At 40.6% G+C, this 23,958-nt stretch overlaps 1 long non-coding RNA gene across 1 annotated transcript in view; it reads right to left on the reverse strand.

Moving 5' to 3' along the window:
* Window positions 1–946: 946 nt before the first annotated feature.
* Window positions 947–23,958, reverse strand: part of LOC123801035 (uncharacterized) — a 519,085-nt gene continuing 496,073 nt past the window's right edge. The window contains exon 14 of the long non-coding RNA XR_015725942.1: window positions 947–11,415. This is a non-coding gene — a long non-coding RNA (uncharacterized LOC123801035). The remainder of the gene's footprint in view (window positions 11,416–23,958) is intronic.

Consider the following 23,958-nt stretch of genomic DNA (forward strand, 5'->3'; position numbering starts at 1 on the left):
GCTATGAGCCTGCTTCTTCCTCTCCCACTCCCCCTGCTTGTGTTCCCTCTCTCGCTGGCTGTCTCTCTCTCTGTCGAATAAATAAATAAAATCTTTAAAAAAATAATAATAATAAAAAAAAAATAAAAAAATAAAACAGCAGGGTTTTGTTGGGGTTTTTGTGTGTGTGTGTGTGTGGAAAGTGAGGAGTTAATTCCAAAATTTATATGTAAATACAAATGATCTAGATTATCTAAACAGCTTTTGAAAAGACAAAGTTAGAAGGCTTATACCCAATTTAAGACCTAATGTAAAGCTACAGTAACCAAGTCCATAAGATTGAAATAATAATAAAGATAGATTAATAGAACAAAATAGAATCCAGAAACAGACTCACACATCTCCGATCAACTAATTTTCAACAAAAATACAAAGGCAATTCAATGGATAAAAAATAGTCTTTTAAAAAATTGTGCTAGAAAAAATGGATATCCATGTAGGAAAAAAATGAACCTTGATTAAACTATATAACATCATTTCCAAAACTTAATTCAAAAATGATTCAAACAAATATGCAATAAACAAACATGCAGAATCATATCTATAAATAAAGAGAACAAACTCATCGTTGCCAAAGGGGAGGGGAGGGGATGCGGGGAGGGGAGTGAGGGGATGGGCAAAATGGGTGAGGGGGAGTGGGAGGTGCAGGCTCCCAGTTATGCAACGAAAGGTCATGAGAATAAAGGGCAAGGCAGGTCATGAGAATAAAGGGCAAGGCGCAGGGAACAACGATATTGTATTAGCATTGTATGATGACAGATGGTAGGTACGCTTGTGGTGAGCATACCTGATAAAGAAGCTGAATCACACCATGTTGTACACCTGAAACTACTGTAACATTGTGTGTCAACTATTCTCAAAATTTTAAGAATCACAAAACCATTCTAAAAGTAAAGCCTAAAAGTAAAGCCTAAAATTATAAAAGTTTTATAGAAAAACACAGGAGAAAATCTTTGTAACCTTAACTTTGGCAAAGAGTATTTAGATAAGACACCAAAAGCATAAGCCATAAAAGGAAATGAGTGATAAATTGAATTTCATCAAAATTTTTTAAAATTAAGGTCATTATTAAGAAAATGAAAAGATAAACAGATGGAGAGCAAAAAAGTCATTTCTTTCCGATTTTACATATTTTATTTCTCAAGTCTAAAATTTTTTTATTTAAATTCAATCAGCCAACATATAGTATATCATTAGTTTTTAAGGTAGTGTTCAATGATTCATTAGTTGCATATAACACCCAGTGCTCATCACATCACATGTCCTCCTTAATGCCCATCACCCAGTTATTTCTAAAAAAGGATTTGTACCGAAAAATATATATCTATATGATAAGAGATGATATGCGTTATAGTGTGTGTGTGTATATAAAGACAAACTATAATAAAACACCAAGATAACCAACATTTAATTTTGCTTGTTCTAAGCCGTTGCCTAATCCCTATTTACTCAAAGTTACTCCTTGAACTAACACCAATGATCCCACCTTGGAGTTTATGAGAAACAGCATCTTGAACCCCATCCCAGAGAGCAACTAAATTAGGATCCGTATTTTTAATGACTGAATTTCACATTAATATTTGAGAAATCCTGGAATCTTTTTCCAAGCTGGAGTCTTCCTATGCTGCTCAGAGCTTGTCTTGGGATCCCTCATCTATCTCACAGGTGTCAAGACCTCTCAAAAGTCTTTACTATTCAACTAGAGAATCTTATCCATGAATACCTTCAATTCTAAGAAAAGTTACTGTCCTTCACTTAATCTTTGCCTAGTTGTGGGTATTTTCAGGAATCTGTATCTCTCTCTCTTACTTTTACACCATGACAATAGTGGAAATCTATCCAAATCCTACTTGCCCTTTCGACGCCATTATAACCCTATGACTGTCTTTTCTCCTAATCAGAAAGGAATCACTTTGTTACCTGCCTGCCTGCCCTCACCTAAGCTCTTTGTCCTTTGAAGCTATAGTTTTCACATGTATAATCTGAAATGAATAATTACTGGTTATACCTTACACACTTCCTTTAGTAGCCCTCAAGTTTTACAAACTAATTTTTTGAAACTCATCTCATTCTGCTCTGGTCCCTGAAAACACAATTTGATAATCATGTAGAGGTATCATAAACATGCTTTGATACAAAATGGCAACGTGATTTATTCAATGTCTAGTACTTCGGTTATCGTTCATTTCGCCGCATTTTAAAAAAGAAAACATACATCCTACATGAAGAGCTATAAAGATGTTGTTCATTGTCAATATGCTGTATGCATGCTATATAACTGGAAGATAAAGTAAAGAATAAAGGAATTCTTGTTCTTTTGTCCTTTGCTTTAAAGTCATGAGAGATTAAAGGTAGAAAGAGTTGGAAAAAGAAAAAAAATCAGAAATAATACATGTTTAACTCTGGTTAAAATTACACATAAAAGCAGATGAGAGGGGCGCCTGGGTGGCACAGCAGTTGGGCATCTGCCTTCGGCTCAGGGCGTGATCCCGGCGTTATGGGATCGAGCCCCACATCAGGCTCCTCTGCTGTGAGCCTGCTTCTTCCTCTCCCACTCCCCCTGCTTGTGTTACCTCTCTCGCTGGCTGTCTCTATCTCTGTCGAATAAATAAATAAATAAAATCTAAAAAAAAAAAAAAAAAAGTAGATGAGAGGTGCCTGGGAGGCTGAGTTGGTTAAATGCCCCACTCTTGATTTCAGCTCAGGTCATGATCTCAGGGTCCTGGGATGGAGCCCCATGTCAGGCTCTGAGCTCAGCGGGGTGTCTCCTTAAGATTCTCTCTCTCTCCCTCCACTCTGCTCCTCCCCCTGTTCTCTTTCTCTCTCTCTCAAAAAAAAAAAAAAAAAATAGATGAGACTATTGATGCCTATTCTCCTCCATACACATGAAAACATAATATGGTACAGACATCTACATGAAAGCAAGCCGTGATGTAAAATTGGGATTGATAAACCAATGAATAATTAAAGATCATTTATTCATACCTAGGTATATAAAATTACCTGAGACTTATACTGGAATTGTCAACGTATTACAGTTAGACCATTTTTTCATTCCAGATCATATAAGGCCTTTATTCTGCGTATTCTCTCTATACCTTACTAATTTTGAAAGTGAAAATATTAACCATGCATATTTTTCAAAATGATCCCCAACTCGCAACACTGACATTACAACTCTTCCTTTTAATATATCTCAAATAAGATGCTAGCTATATAGAGTTTTATATGCTTTTGTAGGGGTTATCAAATTCCACAGAAAAACTTGTTACTGAAATTTGACTCATCACCCCAAGATTTTTTTTTTCCTATTTCAGGTCAACATTTGACATGGCTCAAATATAATGAGCTCGTATGCCAAAGCCTGCATTTCAATGAATATATTTCTCATTTAAAACATGAGCTATTGTGCCAAAGCCTGCATTTAAGACGAACAGATTTCTCATTTGAAGCAGCAGTAGGATATAAAGTTTGCTGAAATAATAAAACCAAGTTTCTAAGTGAAAAACAAATAATTAAGAAGTAGTGAGAAACGCTTCACAAATAGAAATGTAATAAAGACACATCATTGGCTCACTTCTGGTTTCTTAGAAATATCATCTCCTGACCTTTTCTCTACTTGATTCTCTGAAGTTCTTTCTAACTACATTTTGCATTGATACAGTTCAGTTCTCTTTTAACCCATTGGTGTCATTCTTGCTTTTGTACCTACTCTTAGCCTTCCTCATCTTCTATGGATTTCTGGAATAGGTATGAAAAAGCAGAGCTTGGAAAACAAGAGAAAAAGAGATCAATTGGTAAGGCAACAGGCTTTTGCTTTTACTTCTCTGTTGTTCATAGAGGATTTAGCTGGTTTTGTCATTTCCCCCTACACTATAAACCATAAAAACAAAACCTTTAAAGTTTAAATGCACAAGCTTGGGCAGAGAAACAACAAATTGGCCAGTCTCAGCAATGCAAGGTTAATTGGCATCTCAGAGGTTCAGTTTTCATCAGAAAGACCTTGGCACTGATTCTTTCCAGGACAAAAAAAAAAAAAAAAAAAGTATCATCAGGACATTAGCTAAAAGAGAGAGCATACTAAGCTCTTGGATGGGATAGAGAAAAGTTCAAATCTTCTTTTCAGTGTTAGTTCACAGCCAGATTACTCCCTGGGCTTTCATATGTTTGAGAGAATTTTCTAAGGGTCTCTTGTATTTCTGCACATTTTGCAAGTAGATGCACTGACAAGCTCTGTACTGGACTATCTTTTCAAGGATATTTTTATAGAGAATAGGCATAGGAAATTGAGGACTGACTTTCTGTAGAGGAAAAGGTGGATTTGTTGGGTCACCAGTGTAATAAAGATAGTATCTCCTTCTGGCACAAGGGCTAAACAGATTTACTTATGGCTTATTGTAAAAGACTGGGGTTTCCTAAACTTGGGGTTCCTCCTGGAGACACAAACACACTGCCTGAACAGCATTCATCTATATGAACCTGTGTTGCCCTGTGGAAATTGGGGAGCATGAGGAACCAGTGGAAACCTGAATTGTGCAGCTTGTTGCATCGTGAGTAATCAAGGCTTCTGTCTCTGGCTCAGGAGTCTTGGTTTTCTGCCAGCATCTATGAATCTGTGGCAAACGAACTTGTTAACGTGCAAGCAGGGTAGACTCTCAGACCCTTCCCATTTCCATACTCCAAGTCATTTCTGAACATTCAGTGCACCTACCTTCCTCAAACTCACTGATATTTCACATGTGTCCATAAGGACATGCTGATGCAAATGTCTGGGCCGAAAGTGCATTTAGTCTTTAGTTGCTCATATTACTTAATCCACATATAGGGTGCCAACAAAACATTTGTGAGGACAAGAAAACTTTGAAACAGCTGCGGTATTTTATGGCGGATGTCTTTCATATAGTCGCTTCTGGTTTCTGCGGAAATACTGGTTCACCAGAAGAGGAGCCATGAACTGGTATATAAAAGTAATCGGCGAGTCCCACCAGGAAAAGTATCTGAGTGGGGGTTTATCACGGTTGTTAGTGAACTCTCCCCATTTATAAACAGGCCAGAGGGAAGGCAACAAGGTAACTGGCCGCCAGGCTGACCCTCAGCTGGTTTGCAGACATACCGATGTACCAGCTGCATATGACTGCGTTAGTTACCAACGGTTATGTACCAACGGTTATGTACCAACGGTTATGTACCATAGTACCAACGGTTATGGCGGGCATCTCCTCTGACCAGTCAGTCATACACCCATATTTGCTTTCGCCTCTGCCACCACAGCACATTTTTTCTTGTCCTGGGTAGGAGAGTCAGGATAAGGCATACGTAATATCGGGATTGCTTACAACAATATTTTATCCAAACACACTCTCCCGCAGTGTACAAAGAAACAGGGATGTATCCAAAAAGTGGCAAGAGACCCTGGCTAGCGTAGGTAACCAAGAACAAGCAGAAGAGTTTCTGTGAAAGGGAAGTTATGACTTCTCATGAAATTGTGGTTGTCTATAGTAGACTCAAAATAATTAAAAGCTGCGAAGTTATACCAAGAGCAGAAGGAATGGGTAGATGTATGGGAAAACAAGAATAAGAAACTAAGGGACTGAAAGAAAATACTGATTTTCCTTCTCTGTTCTAAACTGATCCATTATTTCTAGTATTCATCTACTCAAAGAACGAAATGATGTTAAGCAGAGAAATAACAACTAAAGGGTACAAGCTACGTGACAAAGATAAATGGCATTCACAACATTCTTTGAGAAACTTCTCATTAACCCAATCTGCCAATGAGGCTGGTGCCTCACCAAGACCAAGCTCAAAGAGCTAACAAGGGACAAAGCACAAGTTTTAACTCTGTTTTCTCGGATTCGAAAGCCACATTAGTCTGACTAGTTTTAGTCCCAATATCCGCCAAATTGTGAGGATTTCAAGCGATGACGGGCTGAATGCTCAGCACAGTGACAGACACAAAATAAATCACTGATTGCTAGTACTGTTGGTCATTTTAATAAATCAGGAAAATGTCAGCAGGATTCAAGAGACGGCTTTTGTTTTATCACAAGAAGTCTGGCTCATTAAGTCAACAAATTGTTTTCAAATGCTGACTCCCATTCAGACTTGGGAACGTTGTGTCCTGGTTGAACAAAAACAGGTCTCTACTGTCGGGGAGCTTGCGGTTCAGTTGGAGACAGGCAATTGCACTGGCCATCTCAAAGCCATATTGAAAGGGAAGTTTTGGTGAGGTTAGTATGCGTGTTACAGAAGGACCTAGAAGGCACACCTTCCTAGTAGAGGGGATTTCAGGATCAAGACATTTTCCCCAGGGCCTTCACTGACTTCTTACTGAGAAGAGTGGGTTCCTACCCAGGCCAAATTGTTCCACAGAAGTATCTGCCTTCTGGGGCAGATTTACTGTCTCTGAGATTTCTGCAGACTTACTACCCGGGAGCAGCAACGTCCAGAGAAATCAGCAACATCAGTGCGTGTCTGAAGTCCTGTTATCTGACACCACCAAAGTCAGAAGTAACCCCTGCACCCGATGTCCTGTCTCCTTACGCTAGGCTCCAGCAATGAACCAAGTGCGGTATTTTCCTCCTCGAGTTTGCCAAAGGTCAGGAATGAAAGGACAAGCTATACTACTATTCCTAAATTACTATCTGTATATCCAAAATGAACTACAAAAGAACAGTTTCAAGGAATGTACTCCCTGTACAATCAAACTGAAGTAAAGCAACTTCTGACTTCAAAAACTTCCTGCCTCTTTGAGCACTAAGAACACATGTTGTAAATAAGATAGTTGAAGCTACTTATTATGCTCGGAAGGCACATTTCCAATTCCCTTGAGCTTTTCTACCTGTAATACCCGCATAGAGCTTGGAGCCACCCCACACAGAACAAATTCCCCAGAGACCAATGAATTTGAAGAGAATGCTAATTATCATGGGGAAAGAAAAGGTTCCAAAGCTCCATTTCATCCTCTCTGATTCTGTACAATCTTCCCTAAAAGAGAGATTTGAAAATGAGCACTTCCCTGTACTTCATCCACTTCTTGAACTAGAATAACTGGAGAGTTTGCTGAGGATGGAAACAGAAGGAAACGGAGAAAGGACAAGCAGACCGTGAAGTCTTTTACTGCTACAAAAGCCACCGTGGGAAGCCCCATCCCTCATCCCAGCAGCGTGCAACTGCAAGCTCAGGAAATGAAAACACACAGGCAGACTAACGCTGAGCCTCTGCGGAGACCCAACGCCAGCCCCATCCTTCCACAAACAAGTAAGTACCCAAGTCTGTCCACACATCACCGTCCTGGGTGGGGCTGGGGCCGATGTTGACTTTGCGTTGGCAGACACCCGAAACGTCTCCGAACAAAGACAAAACTAAAGAAGGTGGGTCCACAGATGTTCAAACTGTCAGCAGGGAATGACTTGACCATTTCAGAAATAATGTTCTTACAACTCTAGAAGAGCAATGAATGGAGGTTTGTAGAAGGAGCAAAACCAGACACCCAGATAATGCTCTCTATATTTCTTATATCCGATTTTCCCCTTTTAAAAAAAGAAACAAAATCGAGATTTGTTCTGCCTGCTTATAGGTAGTACAAATTCTAAACGTCTGCTCATTTGGCCTGTATCTCAGAATAAAGCATTTGTTCCTGCGAGCACGAGGAGAGGCTGCGGTGGACAGGGGAGACGAATTGTACCCAGATCAGTGCATACCCGTCACTTCCCATGATTTACGTTCCTGAATGTCTGGCTCTTCAAAACAGGTGAGTAGATGAATATCTGTGTTTACCTTCGAGGTTTATACCACAGAATTCCTGAAGGGAAATGGGACATTGGAAATGAAACCTGATTAATTCTGATGTGAGAGGCATTCTATGCAATGGAAATTAAATTTGGAGCCTTGGGGATTGCTAGTTTCTCGAGCTCTTGAATAAAATTGGAAGTTGCAGAAGCTTTTGTGAAGTACAGTCTTTAACTTCTCAGGAAAAAGGTTAAACACTTTGTTTCTTTTTTTTTCCTCAACAGTTATTCTTTTAATAATCTCAGACTTTTCACAGGAATTTTCTTGAAAAGCTTTCATTTCCTTGATAGGTATGGAAATGTGCTCTTTAAAAAAGTAAAAATGCTCTCTGCGTGCTTGTCTAGAGAAGAGAAACACACCCTTTCAGGGGAGAACAGGATGGGCTCTCCGTATAAAGAAAAGAAACTAGCACTCATGAGAAGATATGTCCTAGATACTCATATTAACATTGTGTCCTAGATACTCATACTGTGTGTCCTAGATACTCATATTAACAGTATCCTAGGTACGTATATTAACCTTGATAACCTCAAGAATTTAATATCAATAATGTGTATATATTGATGTCGTAGAATATACCGGCATGCTAATTTCAAATGATCATGCTTTAGAACTAGTCTGGCTGTTGCTGTTTTCAGGACTGCTATCATTAGTTGTAGTAGGAGTGGTAGTAATGGCTACGGTATCTGGGTATCTACGGTGTCTCACCCCTGAAGGACAGGCACATTATCGAAATCGCTTCTAATCTTTACAATGGCCCTGATAAATATTATTCTCACTTTATAGATGGGGATACAGAGTTTAAGCAAGGGTTTGAGATCTTGAAAAGCTCAACTTGAGGAATCGTGCTTCACAAAGAGACAAAGTCAGGAGGGAGGGCAGTGGGCAAAATGGGAAGAAGACGATCTCCCAAGATGGCACAGCAGTTATAGGCCATAAATGTTAAGTCTGTGAACTTCAGTATGCAGGCAGTGGAACTGTATTTTTCCAAAACTAAGCTGAATTTTTACTAAAAATATAGAGAAATATACTCTTCCACTGCCAGATATCTAACCCCCCTCCATGAAGTAGAGCTTCAGCTACAATTTGGGGAAGAGGCTTCTGTGGTGAGAAAGCCTAAGAGGGAGGGGAGGTGCCCAGGCCCTGGCGGATACCCGTCTGAGTTGGTATTCACTAAGACACGTCTACTCCTTCCAGTCTTCGATGACAGGGCCACAGGGGCATAGCTGTAACATATTGGTCTGGGCAGCCAAGCTCTGCTGGCTCTCTGGGCCATGTCCATTCTGCTGCTGGGTGAACGTGAATCATCTTTTTTTTGCCCTTCACATGATGCATAGACTCTGCGAGGCTACTTTAGACCTGCCTCCACAGATTCCCCACAGGACATTTCTGCCAAGCTCCACAATGGAAATGATCTCAGACTCTCAAGTTCTCGGGGCAATGTGGTTAAGGAAAACCAGTATCATCATGGGTAAGCTGCTGGCCTGGCCTCATCCTCTGTGAACCTGATACAGGTGTAAGACACCATCTGATATTGGAAACAGTCCTCCGCCCCCAGACCCCACAAATAAAATTAAAAAAATATATCTCTGTTCTGGCTAGAACAGGTGTAGAGTTGAATGAGAATAAGAATGCAGGGGTAATGCCTCATACTGACTTGCTCTCGGAAATGAAGAGAAGACATAAAGAGGCTTTAAGGAATACTCTGTAGAATCTTCTAGCAAGTGTCAGCTTTGAGGTGAGAGTCAAAACCAATTCCTGAATTCCTGCACCTACTACCGTCTAATGGGTCTGCCTATGAAAAGGTTCTTAATTTACCTCTTGATGGTGCAGTGTCCTCATTACAAAGCGGCACAAGGACAACTTCATTACAAGACTTTTGTGAAGATTTAATACAAACCAAACCTAAAACTGTTACAGAGCCTTCATAGATCAGGCCCTGTTGGCAGGGCTTTGTGCCTAGTAACTCAAGTAATCCTCACCCCAACCACAGGGATAGATGTTATTATTATCCCCACTTTACAGTAACCACAGTCCAGAGACAGTGAGGAATTTAGCCGACGTCGTGTGACGATGAAGCAGCAGAGCCGAGATTTTTCTCTCGGGAGCTCTGTGCGACAGCCCGTCTTGCTAGCCTCTCTACCACGTTGCCCTTCCACTATGATGGGAAGTGGGTTGCCATATCACGAATCGTCCAAATCAGGATCCTTCGGAGTAAAAGTGGCACTAAAATAACGACACTAGGGTAAGATGTGTACACAGAGATTCTCCCGGGGAAACTAGAACACGGGAGCACGTGAATCACACGGAGGGCCTTACTTCCCCAAACAGAGAAGAGAGTACTTTAGCATGACCCAGAGCTATGAGCCACACTTCCACGTATTCCACTGAAGCCACAACATGGCAAAGTTTTCATCAAGAGTGGCAAAAACAAAATTAAGCACTATCTTCGAGTGAACCATGTCTCACCAGGGTATCAAATTTCTCTTCTGTTCCAACGGGCAATCACCTCCCCCGGTCCCATTCTCTCTCGCTGTCAGTCTAGTTGGGGGCCGTCTCAGCATCTTTGCAAATCACACCACTAATCTCCCTATAGAGAAATCAATCCAGGTCCTCACTTGAAGCTGAGAGCAATTGGTTAGGCTCCTCTGCCAAAGGCTTTCCCACTGAAGACTCTCCTTCACTTCTCCCTGAAGCATTACTCATCTTCCACCTGGGAAGCTCCTCTCTCTCAGTAATCAGAAGACTGTGGCAGGTGGGACAAGGAAAGCTGCCCAGGGAGAGGCTGAATGGCTCTTTTTGGTCCTTACTGCTGAATTGCTATTTTTCCAGGCACAACTCACATTTATTTAAGCTATATTGCAACACTGATGACTCACAGTCTGTCTGGCATTCAAAATAAATCAACCAACATCAATCAATGCATACGTATTGAACACCTATTTTAAGCTCACAGGGAGCCTGACCTTCGTTCTTACACAGCCAATTAGTCCCCATTGTGCTGATGAAGGGTTTGCTTTTCTTCCTAGGCCTGCTGCTCTGTCCTTGCCCATGCTGACCTTCATCTGGGTTGTCTTGACATCCTGCCCAGATCAACAAGGGCACTTTGAATTTTGATCCAGGCTTACTGGATGTTGGCCACTCTCCCGTATCTTGGTGCAAACATAAAATGAAATGAAAATTTTCCTTACTGATTCTCAGGACCTCCCAGTAACCATTCACCATCCTGAGTCCAGGAATGAAGGGTCCAGCATAACACAATGGACTCAACACAGGCATATTAGTTATCTCTTGCTGCAAAACAAAGTACTCTAAAACATAATGGCTTGAAAACAGTAAACATTTGTTATTTCATATACTGTCTATGGCTTAAGAATCTGGGAGCAGCTTTGTTGAATGGTTCTGGTTCAGGGTCTTCCATGAAGTCGCAGTGATGATGTCAGTAAGGGTTTCCATCTTCTGAAGGCCTGGTGGGCTGGAGGGTCCACTTCCAAGATGGCTCACATGTCTGTTGGCTGGAGGCCTCAGTTCCTCATCACGTGAACATCTTTATACGTGGCAGCTGCTTCCCTTAGAAAAAGTGATCTAAGAGAGGAAATAAGAAGAAAGCCATAGGGCCTTTTATCACCTTGCCACACACTGTCTCTTCTACTGTATTCCATTCATTAGAAGCAAGTCACTAAATTTAAGGGAGAGCAGAACTAGGCTCCACCTTTTGGAGGGAAGAATGTCAAAGAACTGTGACCGTGTTTCAAGATCACATCACCAGGTATATTAGTAGGGGTTCTCTAGAGAAACAGAACCAGTATGACTATCTATCTATCTTTCTTTCTACCTACCTACCTGCCTGCCTGCCTACCTACCTATCTACCTAGTATAAGGAACTGACTCACACAATTGAACTTGGCTGGCAAGGTCAAAATTGGAAGAGCCGATGTCCCAGTTCTGGTCCAAAGGTCAGAAGGTGCTGTAGAACCAGGAAGAGCTGATGTCCCAGTTCAAAGACCATCAGACAGAATTTTCATTTACTCAGAGGCGGGTCAGCCTTGTATTCCATTCAGGCCTTCAACAGATGGGCTCACCCACATCATGGGGGACAATCTCCTTTACTCAAGTCCACTGATTTAAATGTTAATGTCATCCAAAAAAATTCTCACAGAAACATAAGAATAAAGCTTGATCAACTATCTGGGGACCCTGTGGCCCAGTCCACTTGACACATAAAACGAACCACCACAGTCGGCTTTCAAAACTGTCCATTAATAAATGACATACTGGTGTTGTTGCTCCAGAATTTCATCAACTGACTGACCCATTCTCTGAGAAACAATGAGCTCTTGTTCCAATGGAATATTGTAATTTACAAACCATTTCTCCAAAGCTTTAGTAACTTGTTCAAGAGCTCACAGCTAATTGGAAGAACAAAATCAAAAATCAAAGGAGGTTCTCTGAGTCCAGCTCTATGGAATTTTCCTTCACACAGCTTTTTCAGCAACTGCATATGCTCTTAATATTTGTGCAGACTAGATCAGTGTTGTTTTGTCTTGGGTTTTCTACAATGTTTATAGCGATCAATTCCTTTTGTAAATGAAGTTTCCTAAATAATTAAATGTCTTAAAGGAGAAGAGTGGACCTGCTGAGGACAAAGACAAGCAAGGCTGGAGCAGATGGAGCTCCCCCCGCTCTGTCCCTCCTTCCCTCCCCTGTGGGCTTTCAGGCATCACTAAGGATCTGTGGGACCTGGTTTGAAATCCACTGGCCTAGATCAGCTTGGCCTCTGTCCTGAGAATGGGACTTTGTGGGAGGAACAGAAAGCTCGAGATGGGAAGGATGACTGGGTTGTCACTGTTACTTTACCTTCAGGCAGATGGGCATCTCACTCTCGTGTTCTAGTGTTTCCAGGAGGAAAAACTTGAGTTTAGGTTTGTAAAGTAGGGTATTAGACTGTGATTTATCTTGGGCCACTTATATTTCCACCTTTAAATTAGTTCAGAGTTATACTGTTTCTGAAGTTCGACTCTCCTCAGTTTCCTCAGTTTTCTGTGTTGTAAAAAGAGAATTACAAAAAAAAAAAAAAAAAGGCTGCCAGAGCAAAAAAGGTTTGAAAAGGCACTTGGCAAAGTGAATTGGAACATAATTTAGAATGTCTGACTACATTATTTTTTATAATTAGAACATTTCATGATTATAAATGGTTGATTATAAAACCTCAGCCAGCCTGTCAGCCAGATACCTTCCGAAGCTCTAAAAAGAGCACTTTTTAATCCTGCAAAAAGCCCCACCTCCATCATAAAGTAAGGTAAAATAACATTCCCAAGTCCCAAACGAGAAAAAAAACAACACCACAGTGGCCACTGAAGAGTCAAGCTAAATGGATACCCTCGGCTCCGACTCCCTACAACGTCTCTCTAACTTCCTCCAGCTCAGACGCACTGAATTACTGCACGGCTCTGCAAGTCTCCCGACACACAACTCCTCGTCACCTGCAGGACAACGTTGCAATTCCTGACCCAGCATAAGAGACCCATAAGATACACCATAGTTCTGTGTATTTGCATACTTCAATTCAATTCAAATCCATTTGACAAATATTAGCTGAGAGTTAATAGGTCCCAGGCTAGTTGAGAAGATATAAACAAACAAAAAAAGGCGCAACACTGAGAAGCTCTCAACTTCAAGAGGCTAGGCTGACAAGTACAAAGGTAACAGGCACAACATGACACTGCAATCACAGACACCACACAAGGGACAGAGGTGTGATCAAATCGGAGACTTCCACAGGTAACAATCTCGTGGTAGATATTGAAAAGCATGTTTGTTTGTTTGTTTGTTTAAGAAATAGAAAAGATAGCCAAGTGGAGGGCAGGGCAGTGGGGTGACAGGTGGAGGAAGGAAGGGTGAGTTCCAAGTACAGGGAATAGTCTATCTAGAACTTTGTAGAGAGACTGTCAGAGGTTTTCATCCCCAGCAGCTTCTGGAGCAGTTTCAGAGCATCTGCAGGAGAGGAGACTTCTAGCTTCCAGCTCAGTGGCCTCAGCAGGAAGCTAGCACTCGCCACGGCACTGGAAGCTCCCCCTGCACACTGGCCGCTGAGCTCCTAGCTTTCAGCCTAAGGGGGCAGTAGTTCCCAATGTTGAATAACCACCGGCTTTTCTCTTTTGCTATTTTGATCCTCCCAATACATACATATATATATATATATATATATTTCCCCAGCTTTAGTGAGATATAATTTACAGGGAACATTGTATTAGTCCAAAACGCACAACAGAATTTAATATATACTGTATATACCGTGAAATGATCCTCACAAAAAGTTTAGTTAACAACAATCACCTCACATAGTTACAAAAATGATTTTCTTGTGCTGAGAATTTTTACGATTTGCTCTGTTGGCCTTCAGCAAACATACAACACAGCATCACCAACTAAACACTGTGCCGGACATTCCATACCCAGAACTTATTTGTCTTATTATTGGAAGTTTGTAGCTTCACCTAGTTCACCTGCCTCCCTCCCCGCACCTCTGGAAACCACCAATCTGCTCTCTGTATCCATGATTTCGGTATACTCAGATTCCAAACTTAAGTGAGATCATAACCACATTTGTCCTTTTCTGTTTATTTCCTTCCATATAACGTCTTCAAGGTCCCATCCATATTGTTCCAAATGACAGGATTTCCTTCTTTTTTACAGCTGAATAATATTCCATTGTGTGTATATGCTGGTGTGTACACACACATACGTATGTCACATTTTCTTTTTGGTTGTTTCTATGGATTGGCTTTTGTGAATAATGTTGCAATGAAAATCCAACACCCAATATGTTTTGTTTTTTTTTAAAGATTTTATTTATTTATTCGACAGAGATAGAGACAGCCAGAGAGAGAGGGAACACAAGCAGGGGGAGTGGGAGAGGAAGAAGCAGGCTCACAGCGGAAGAGCCTGATGTGGGGCTCGATCCCATAACGCCGGGATCACGCCCTGAGCCGAAGGCAGACGCTTAACCGCTGTGCCACCCAGGCGCCCCCAACACCCAATATGTTTTTTAACTTATTTCCTCTGTTGAATTCTCTCTGCTTGAAATGCCTAGAATAACTCACATTATCCTGGCTGGACATTGACTAATCCAAGCTCCTCCTACAGTGTTATTACTGAATAATGAAAGAATTAATGAGGATGCGCTTATTCTCAAATTACCTAGTTTTGGCAAAGAAGTCACGCGTGCACAATGACATCGTGATGGAAGAACAGCATCAGCAAGGAACAGAGAATTTCCTAAGGTTCTTAAACAGAAAAGGGAATGACCACAGCTTCATTATAACTATATTAAGCTACACTGGAGACTTTATAATCCTCTATCATTCTCCAACAAATGAGGAGGAGGAAAATTAGACATCATTTTGGATTCGGATATTATGAACTACAAAGTACACCCTATTTTCTGTTGAAAAATGAAAAGTCCCAATGGAAAGGTTTTACACTTTCCTTCATAAGCTTCCTTAATCTCTAGGTTTACTTTGGTTGTATTTTCATACAGCCACTGGAGGTGAAATCAGAGTTATCTGCAAACAGTTTTCATTTTCAATGAGGCCATAAAGTTTAAAATGTACAGAAAATCATGTATTGACTATACAGCATTTGAGGCTATTAGAGCCAAAGTGAATAGACTATACTTTTCTGCGAGGGGACAATTTTGTCAGTAAGCTCTGGCAAGCAAAGATCAGACAGGGGAATTAGAGGGACAGTTTGATTTCTTAGGAAGATCAATGAATATGACAGGTTAATAGATGGCACACATCTGGTGTCAGGTTCAGAAGAAGTGATGACAAGGGACAAAGGAGAGGACAAGACAAGCATTTATAGAACCAGAGTCCAGTTCTGTCTGGAAAATCAGAATGCCCTGGGGGAGACAGGAGTTAGCAGTTATCTTTCCTGGGATAAGCAGACAATCAAAACATCTTAGATATTCAGAGGGTCCCCTAGGAACCCAGCTACTTTCTCCTCAAGGCCACAGAGACTTCTCCAACCAGCAGTCCATGCAGTGAAAATGTCAGCCACGGTGTTTGGATGAGTCTCCTCTGAGTGACATGCTCCCCTCGGGAAGACAGGAAGGTGTTCCCACCTTGTGAAGGTCAGAAAGGGAAATATTTTTCTTTTGTGGCCATTACCCACTTATGGGGGACAGTGTAACTGAGCAGGAAGAAAACAGTCTTAGAAGTCAAATATACCTGCACCGAAATTCAGTCTCTACCATTCAAGTAATTCAGCGTTGATTAACCTCAATTTCCTTTGCCTTAAAATGAGAATAATATCTCCAGCCAATGATTACTGAAGGCTTTAAACAAGACAATGGTGATGATGATGCAAATGATAAAAGCAAACATTTGTGTACAATTTACTAGCAGACACTGTTCTGAGTGCTGTACGTGTCAAGTCAGATACATATTTAAGATACAAATGTTTATAAAGTGCCTTGCGCATTAGGAGTGCCTAATAAATGGCAGCTCTCTTGCTGATCTAAGTTGGTGGTGGCTACTTCCCCTTCAGTTCCAACCACTAAGGCCACGAGTACATGAAACTGGATATGCCAGGCTCATGCTTATGGGACTTACAGCAACAGCAATTCTTACCTAAGGACAGTGTGATCTAAGCAGAATTTAGACCACCTGCAGAAAAGCAAAACATCTTTATTGATATTATTCTCAATATACTCATTCTCGGTCATGTAATGGAAAAAATACGAGTACCATCAGGAGGGTAATGTGGGGCATAGTGAATATCGAACTCAGGGATAAAAATTCTTAAAAACCAGTAGTGCGAGCTTTTGGAAGTGCACGTTAGAAATAAGAGTGCAGAGAAGATATTAACTGAGGGGGGGGAGTATTAGTAACAGGATGCAAGGGAGAGAATTTATGGGAGATAATTATGGGTGATGAATGTATTCAAGAAGAATCACAGGTTCAAACTACATATCAAAATGTCACAAACTCATGGCACCTGAGTGGCTCAGTCAGTTAACTGCCTGCCTTCAGGTCAGGTCATGATCTCAGGGTCCTGGGATCCAGCCCTGAGTCGGGCTCCCCACTGAACAGGGAGTCTGCTTCTCCCTCTGCCACTCCCCACTGCTCATGCTCTCTCTCTCTAATAAAAATTTTTTTAAAAAGTCTTAAACTCATACAACATGAAGACAAAATCAGAGAAAGCATCAATCTCTAGAGAATACTGCTATGTTCATTTGTATAATTATGTTTAGAAAGCACATATACAAATATTTACAGAAACGGTGAGAGGGTGCACTGGCCTTGGAGTCAGGCTCTTAGAGTCTGGCAAGTTGCCTAACATGCCTCAAATTTCATGCCTTTGTCTACTAGGTGGGAATATCTGCCTCCCAGAGCTGGGTCTGTTTACCAAAGTGATGTATGCGACATGCTAATCTCTACACAGTAGTCACTCAATAAATGTTAGCTCTTTCCCAACTTAAATTCTGTAAGTTCTTCAACAATAACAGCTGTGTGAAACATTCCCAAATCATTGGATTAAGAATACTAATTTATGGGCCCTTCCTAGTAAACCTAAGATAGCACTTGGTGGCAGGGGGAGGAAATGTTTGGAATTTTGTCTTATATGAGTAATGTTAATTACAATTCAACAAATCATAAGAGTCAAAATTGATAATCAACTTTTTTCATCAATTCTCTCTAGAACTCAGAATATTTTTAAATGAACTTTAATAGGCTTAACAGGAAGACGAACAAAAAATTACAATTAAAGAACTAGACCACAATACTTTGAGAACAACCCTTAGTAATCAATTAACTGACTTAAGAACACCAAGGAAAAAGAGTACTCTAGAAAAGGACATTGGGGGCACCTGGGTGGCACAGCGGTTAAGCGTCTGCCTTCGGCTCAGGGCGTGATCCTAGCGTTATGGGATCGAGCCCCACATCAGGCTCTTCCGGTATGAGCCTGCTTCTTCCTCTACCACTCCCCCTGCTTGTGTTCCCTCTCTCGCTGCCTGTCTCTATCTCTGTCGAATGAATAAACAAAATCTTTAGAAAAGGACATTGGATATAGGCAATAAATACGCCACTGCATCACGTGCAGAAACGAAACCCTATGATGGGTACAATCTACGGAATACATACTTCTGTAAAAATAACATTGCAAATGAGAACTAATACAACTCCTATGAATGCACTGTATCAATATTTCATCAGATAAGGAACTGTGTATTATCCAAGAGAATTTCACAGGACCGCTGACGGTCAGCAGGCCGGGCTTTGGGAGGTGCCAGGAGACACTGGTCTAAGAAACGCAGTATAAAATGGTGTATGAGGCGGCCTCCATGCAATCTCCGGCCATCACACGGTCTCATCCGGGACCACGGCTTGCACCGACACTAACATTTCAGCTGGAGTGCGGAGGGGAAGGCGGAAAGGCTCCTCGCCGGTGTCAGCTCCATCGGCAACAGAAGTGCTTTCTAAGACGGCTCTCCAATCGTGAAGAACACTTCTGCCGTACAACAGAAGAACCTGTGGTTTGCTTCTCTCCGCTCTCAGAACCCTGATCCGTAGAGCTGCGAGGCTGCAGGACAATAGCTCGCGTACAATGGGTAGGTTGCCAGCCCGAAGATTCTCAGCTTGTGCTTTCCGGGTTGCTGGGTTTGAAACTGCCCGGAGTTATACAGGTGTCTACATCCACCCACTGACTTTACAAGGAAAAAGTTTCATTCCACCGAAGGGTTGCCTTGTGTGTGTGTGCGTGTGTGTGTGTGTGTGTGTGTGTGTGTGTTTTAATAATAGTGTTTCCTATTTTTCTAATACATTTGCCATGAATCACTTTAAATAGCAAATACTTTCTCTAGATCCTTTCCACATAGGTAGCAATAACTTTATATCAAATATGATTTTATATTGTTCACATTTTGAATAAAGAGAAAGGAGAAGGACTAACTGACCTTTAGCTAGTTGTACCTCAGAAGTCTAGCTAGACAATCAAAATTCCCCTATAATTCCCTTCACCTTTCCACGTGAGGTATTTATGGAGCAGTTCGTAACTGCTCCCATTGCCAAACGTTAAATGACTGAAACAATTAAAATCCACCCCATTTCCCAAATCTCTATAAACAGCAAATGAAAATATGTGAGAATTGTAAGAAAATGATTAAGTGATAAATATTACTTTTTGATCATAAATCAAGCAACACTTTTACTGATCATATGTTATATGAGCCAACATAGTATATTTATCAGAAGGCAACCTAATGCAATTTATCCATCTCACAACCCTATACACACAGAGACTAGAAGTCAAGGAATGAAGAGATTTAAATTCTGGCTCTGTCAGTGTACTAGCTGCAAACAATGTATTTAATTTCTCTCAGCTTTAATTTCCTTATTTATAAAATGAGGATCATAATATCACAAAGTATTATGTATAAATATATGATTATATGTATATGAATGAGATACGGTAGCAGTCCACAACAACTGCTCAGGAAACAGTGCTCCTTTCCCCATGTGCAGAGTTCTGTCCCGACAGCAAGGTTATGATGTGGCCACTGAAGAGAATTACAAAGACTTTATAATATGCTATACTTTTACCCTCAAGGAGCTACCACCGCAGTAGAGCATGAAAGACAGTCATTCATGAAAAGTCAATTCGTAATATTTTAGCATACAGAGGTTTATAGTGAGATGCCCACCAAATTTAAAGGCAGATTCTATATCTGAAATTAAATAAAACTGTACCCTAACAGATGAGATGTGCCATGTGTCGAGGGGGTTCAATACTAATGAGCATAGCAACTACAAACCAAGGCGGCGTGGGAGAAACCTGCATCCGAACAGTCTTGCCAGGCAGGGCTTGGGGTTGTAGTGAGACAGGGGTCTAGGACGCCCCAGGAGTCGAACTCACGTTCTGGTCAGTCAACTCAACAGCTGTAACAATTGACCTCACTTTCTTTGTTCTGATACCAGGCTCACAAAACAGCCTTTTGATCATAACTTGACTTCCTAGGTAGGCTTTCATCCTGGGGAAAGGATTAACTGACCCATGGTCACAAGCTTTCCTTTCTGTTTGGAAGTTCTGTTTTCATTTTACACTTCACACTGTAAACTAACAAACACCATAAGCTGCCGTAAGATTCAACAACCAGAATCATTTCCCTTGAGACTGGACATCTCTGGGCACACATGCAAAACCAGATGAGGCTCTGGACTACGAAACCATGACCAGATCCTGGATCACGTAAGCTGGCATGCTTTTCCTGTCTCAGTAAATATTAATCAGCATGGTTTATGTTCCAGATTGGTGCTTCAAAATTAAAATCCAGAAGAAAATAGCACTAGAAAGAAACACTCTCATTTCATGTTTAGGCCACTGCAAATGTAAAACAGCAGATAAAACTTCAAATAATACAACAATGATTCTCTACTGTGGTCACACAGAACCACTGGTTTTGGTTGCTGGGTATCTATCTATCTATATCTAGATATCTCTCTCTCTCTCTCTCTATCTCCAGGTAGAGATAGATAAATAGATAGATACAGATATAGATCTCAGGCCACAGTTTGTCTTCTGACTATAAACCAAGAAGGGTTATGTGACATATGAAGCCAACACAGAGGTTTAAATAAACAAGTCCTTAAATAGCAAGGAAAAATTAACACATACTAATTCTGTTGTGTGACATCCCGATCAATCAATTGTTACACTGTTTTGCTTTATCTATTGATGTTTTATCTTGACATTAGTCAAGAGCTTAAGTATCTTGAAGACAGGAATTAGATTTATTTTCTTCATGTCAGTTTCACTTCCCTAGCCTTGAACACACCCTTGAGTACTGTTAAGTTTTTTTAACATATTATAAATGTGATGTATGAAATGCCTTATGGATTAAACCAGTCTTATTTTTCATGTTTACTCAGAAAAAAATACACAGTGAATCAAACAAGTATCCAGGAATGTAATTAGTGGTCAAAACAGTCTGTTCACTGCAATATTAAAAATCTCCCTCTCTCCCTCTGTGTCCCTTCCTCCACCCACCTCCTCTCTCTCTCCTCTTCCCTGTCTGCCTTCCTCCCTCGCTCTCTTTCTCTGTAACTTTTTCTCCCTCAAAAGCTGGGATCCACCTGATCTTGAAAATAGCACTTTTTAATGTACAAACAACCTGTAGAGAAACTGAAGAGAGTAAGTTTTCTTAAGACTAACAGTGAACAACCATGGACGGGCTGGAATACCGACCATGAAAGATTTTAATTACACTGATATCGACTGGGATAATTGCAATTTAATTATAGAAAAGAGTAAAAGTTCTGTCCTCGAGTCACACTGGCTTTTGTTTCTAAGAGTTTCTTTGCCTAGTCTTTATGGAGAGAAGTTTTAGGGGGTTTTGTTTTTTATTTATTTTATTTTTTCTCCTGGAACCTTTCCTAAAAATTCAGCCAAGTATGATAAATCAGATTGAAGCCAGGGAGCATCTCAAATCTAGTTATCAACTTATTATTTGATTTGAAATGCTCAAGGGAGTATGCTGCTTATGAAGAGAAAGAATGCAAGCATTTGTGACTTTGGGAAAGAAGACTTTGAAGACTTTGAAAGAATGCAAAGTGCCCTGAGGAATGTTGATTGGAATTCTATAAAGTATGAGAAATTTACTGCACATAAGTAAGGAATTGAGCATTTAGGAAATAATTGGAAAGGCTAGCATTGAAATTCAACTGAGACAAGTAGTAATCACAGCACTGAATTTAGAATGAAAGAGTTGAATGTGAAATAAAATACGAGAACACTCACTAAAAGACCATTAAAGGCAGTGCTTTAGTTGAGGGGGTCTTAAAAAATTTTCTTGTCCATGATACAGTTTATCTTAAAACATCATGTACTTCAAATTTGCAAGGAGGTGAATACTTTATTATGTTACAGCACTAGAGAATGTAAATACATAGCCTATGATTAGACATTACTCTTAGTGAAACTTATTTACTCAACAGAAATCAATGTAGAACACCTGGATCTTTGAAAAGATTGGACTAGTCTAAAAAACTTTTCATAACTACAAGTAACAGCCTTTATAATGAGAATTTTTAAAAATTGGTCATCATTGGATAGGACTGAAATTTTTTTCTATTATGGATTTGGGGTTTTTTTTTAAAGATTTTTTTAAAGATTTATTCATTTATTTTGGGGGAGGGGATAGAGGGAGAGGGAGGAGAAGAGAAGCAGACTCCCCACTGAGTGTGGAGCCTGACACAGTACTGGATCCCAGGACCCTGAGATCATGCGCTAAGCCGAAATCAAGAGTCAGATGCTTAACTGACTGAGCCACCCAGGTGTCCCATGGATTTGGTTTTAATAGCATTTGTTAGAATAGGTTTGACCCCATGTGAGATGATATATATATATCATCAGTTATAGTTATGTAATTATTAACTATATTAAATTATAAGTATATATATAGTTATAATAGAAATATAAATACATGCAGGACATGACAACTCATGAGGAAGAATATAAAATATTTTAAACATGACAGGGCTCAGAAACTTCCTTCCCCCTTCAGCCCTTTCTACCTTTTCACCTCACTGTATTTTATTCTTTTATTTTGGTTTCTATTCCTTCTTTATTTCTTAAGTCATTTTAAGCATGTGTATTTTACAAAGTCCTTCAGATTTTTTACCCCAGTTCTTAGGAGTGGCTTCTAGATCTCCAGAGTGGATTACTTCCTCCGATGGTTTATAACTTTTACCAGGTGTTGCTTTAACTCTAGGAGTTCTGTACAGCCTGGGTTGTAAAAAGTCCCTACAGAGGAGTGATGCATTTGCTTCTTGAGGGAGATCCATGGGTTTTACCACCGTGGGACTAATTTTTTTTTTTTTCCCAGAGATTTATTTATTTACTTTAGAGAGAGAGAAAGAGCGCAGTGGGGAGGGGCAGAGAGGGAGGGAGAAAGAGAATCTTAAGCAGACTCCCTGCTAAGCATGGAGCTGGATGCCAGGCTCCATCTCACATCATGCCAAAATAGAAATTTGGTCACATAATCCAAACACAGCACCACCGGTGCCTTTGTCAGCTCACGGGAAACTTCGCCCCACCTCCAGCGCCTCAGGCAGAACACACAGACTCTCACTGAGCAGGCAGCACTTCCAGGAACCAGCCTGATGCAAGAGTCTTAATTCAAGCTCCACATCTTATATAAGCCAAGGCTCCTACCACCTGTCCCCATATGGTTGTTAGAAACTCAGCCCCTGAGTTCCTATAACCAGGAGTGTTAGGGCCCAGTTTGTTGTGCCATCAGCTGGGGTTGCTTACTGCTCTGGCTTTCATCACTGGTGTGGGCATTTTGGGTTTTCCTTTTCTTTTTTTCAAGCTCAGTGTTTACATACCTAAATTCTGTATATATTCCATTTTGTTCATATACATTTAGATTTTTATTGCTACTAGGAAGAGGGCTATGTTAAATGAGTCTTCTGTGTTGCTAAAATCAGAAGTCTCCTGATAATGGGGAGAACAGATTTTTCATGAGAAAGCTGTCAAGAAGGAAAGAAAAACTCCCCAAGATTTTATTCAAAGTTGTCATGGCATAAGTATTTAAAGCCCTTCAAAATTATAAGAGAATGTGAGTATGAGAAAATCTTATCTAAAAAGACTTATTTAGATCTAGTACCAGCTATCTACTCAACATATTTTTCTTCTACCAAAAAAAGTAAAGACATCGGCGCTGTGGAAACATAAAAATGTGAATTGTTGGTGTAATTTAGTTCAATCCAAGATCTTGACTAAAATGGGAGATTTTCATCATTCTTACCAAGTGCCTATCATAAATCCCATAACCCAAGAGAGGCCAGAATGCCAAAATGCAATGAGGTAGGGCAGTGGCAGGAAAGGACTGCAAGGTATTAGAAAGGGTCTGACCCTTTTTTTTAACAGAAGCTTTTAGGGAGTAGATGGCTGCAACCGACCACCACCAAACAGGTCAACGAAGCATCCCACAATGCCAGAACCACACAGAGGCAACGGCGCAGCAAACCAAAGTGCCAGGCAGGCAAAGAAGAGCCAGAGTCTGACACCAGGAATGAGTGACAGGGCAGTGAGCAGCAAGGCACCAGGAAGGCATCCACCAGG

Source organism: Ursus americanus, chromosome 10 (genome assembly GCF_024610735.1).
Source record: "Ursus americanus isolate L20-20 chromosome 10, mUrsAme1.1.p, whole genome shotgun sequence".
Classification (NCBI taxonomy): Eukaryota; Metazoa; Chordata; class Mammalia; order Carnivora; family Ursidae; genus Ursus; species Ursus americanus.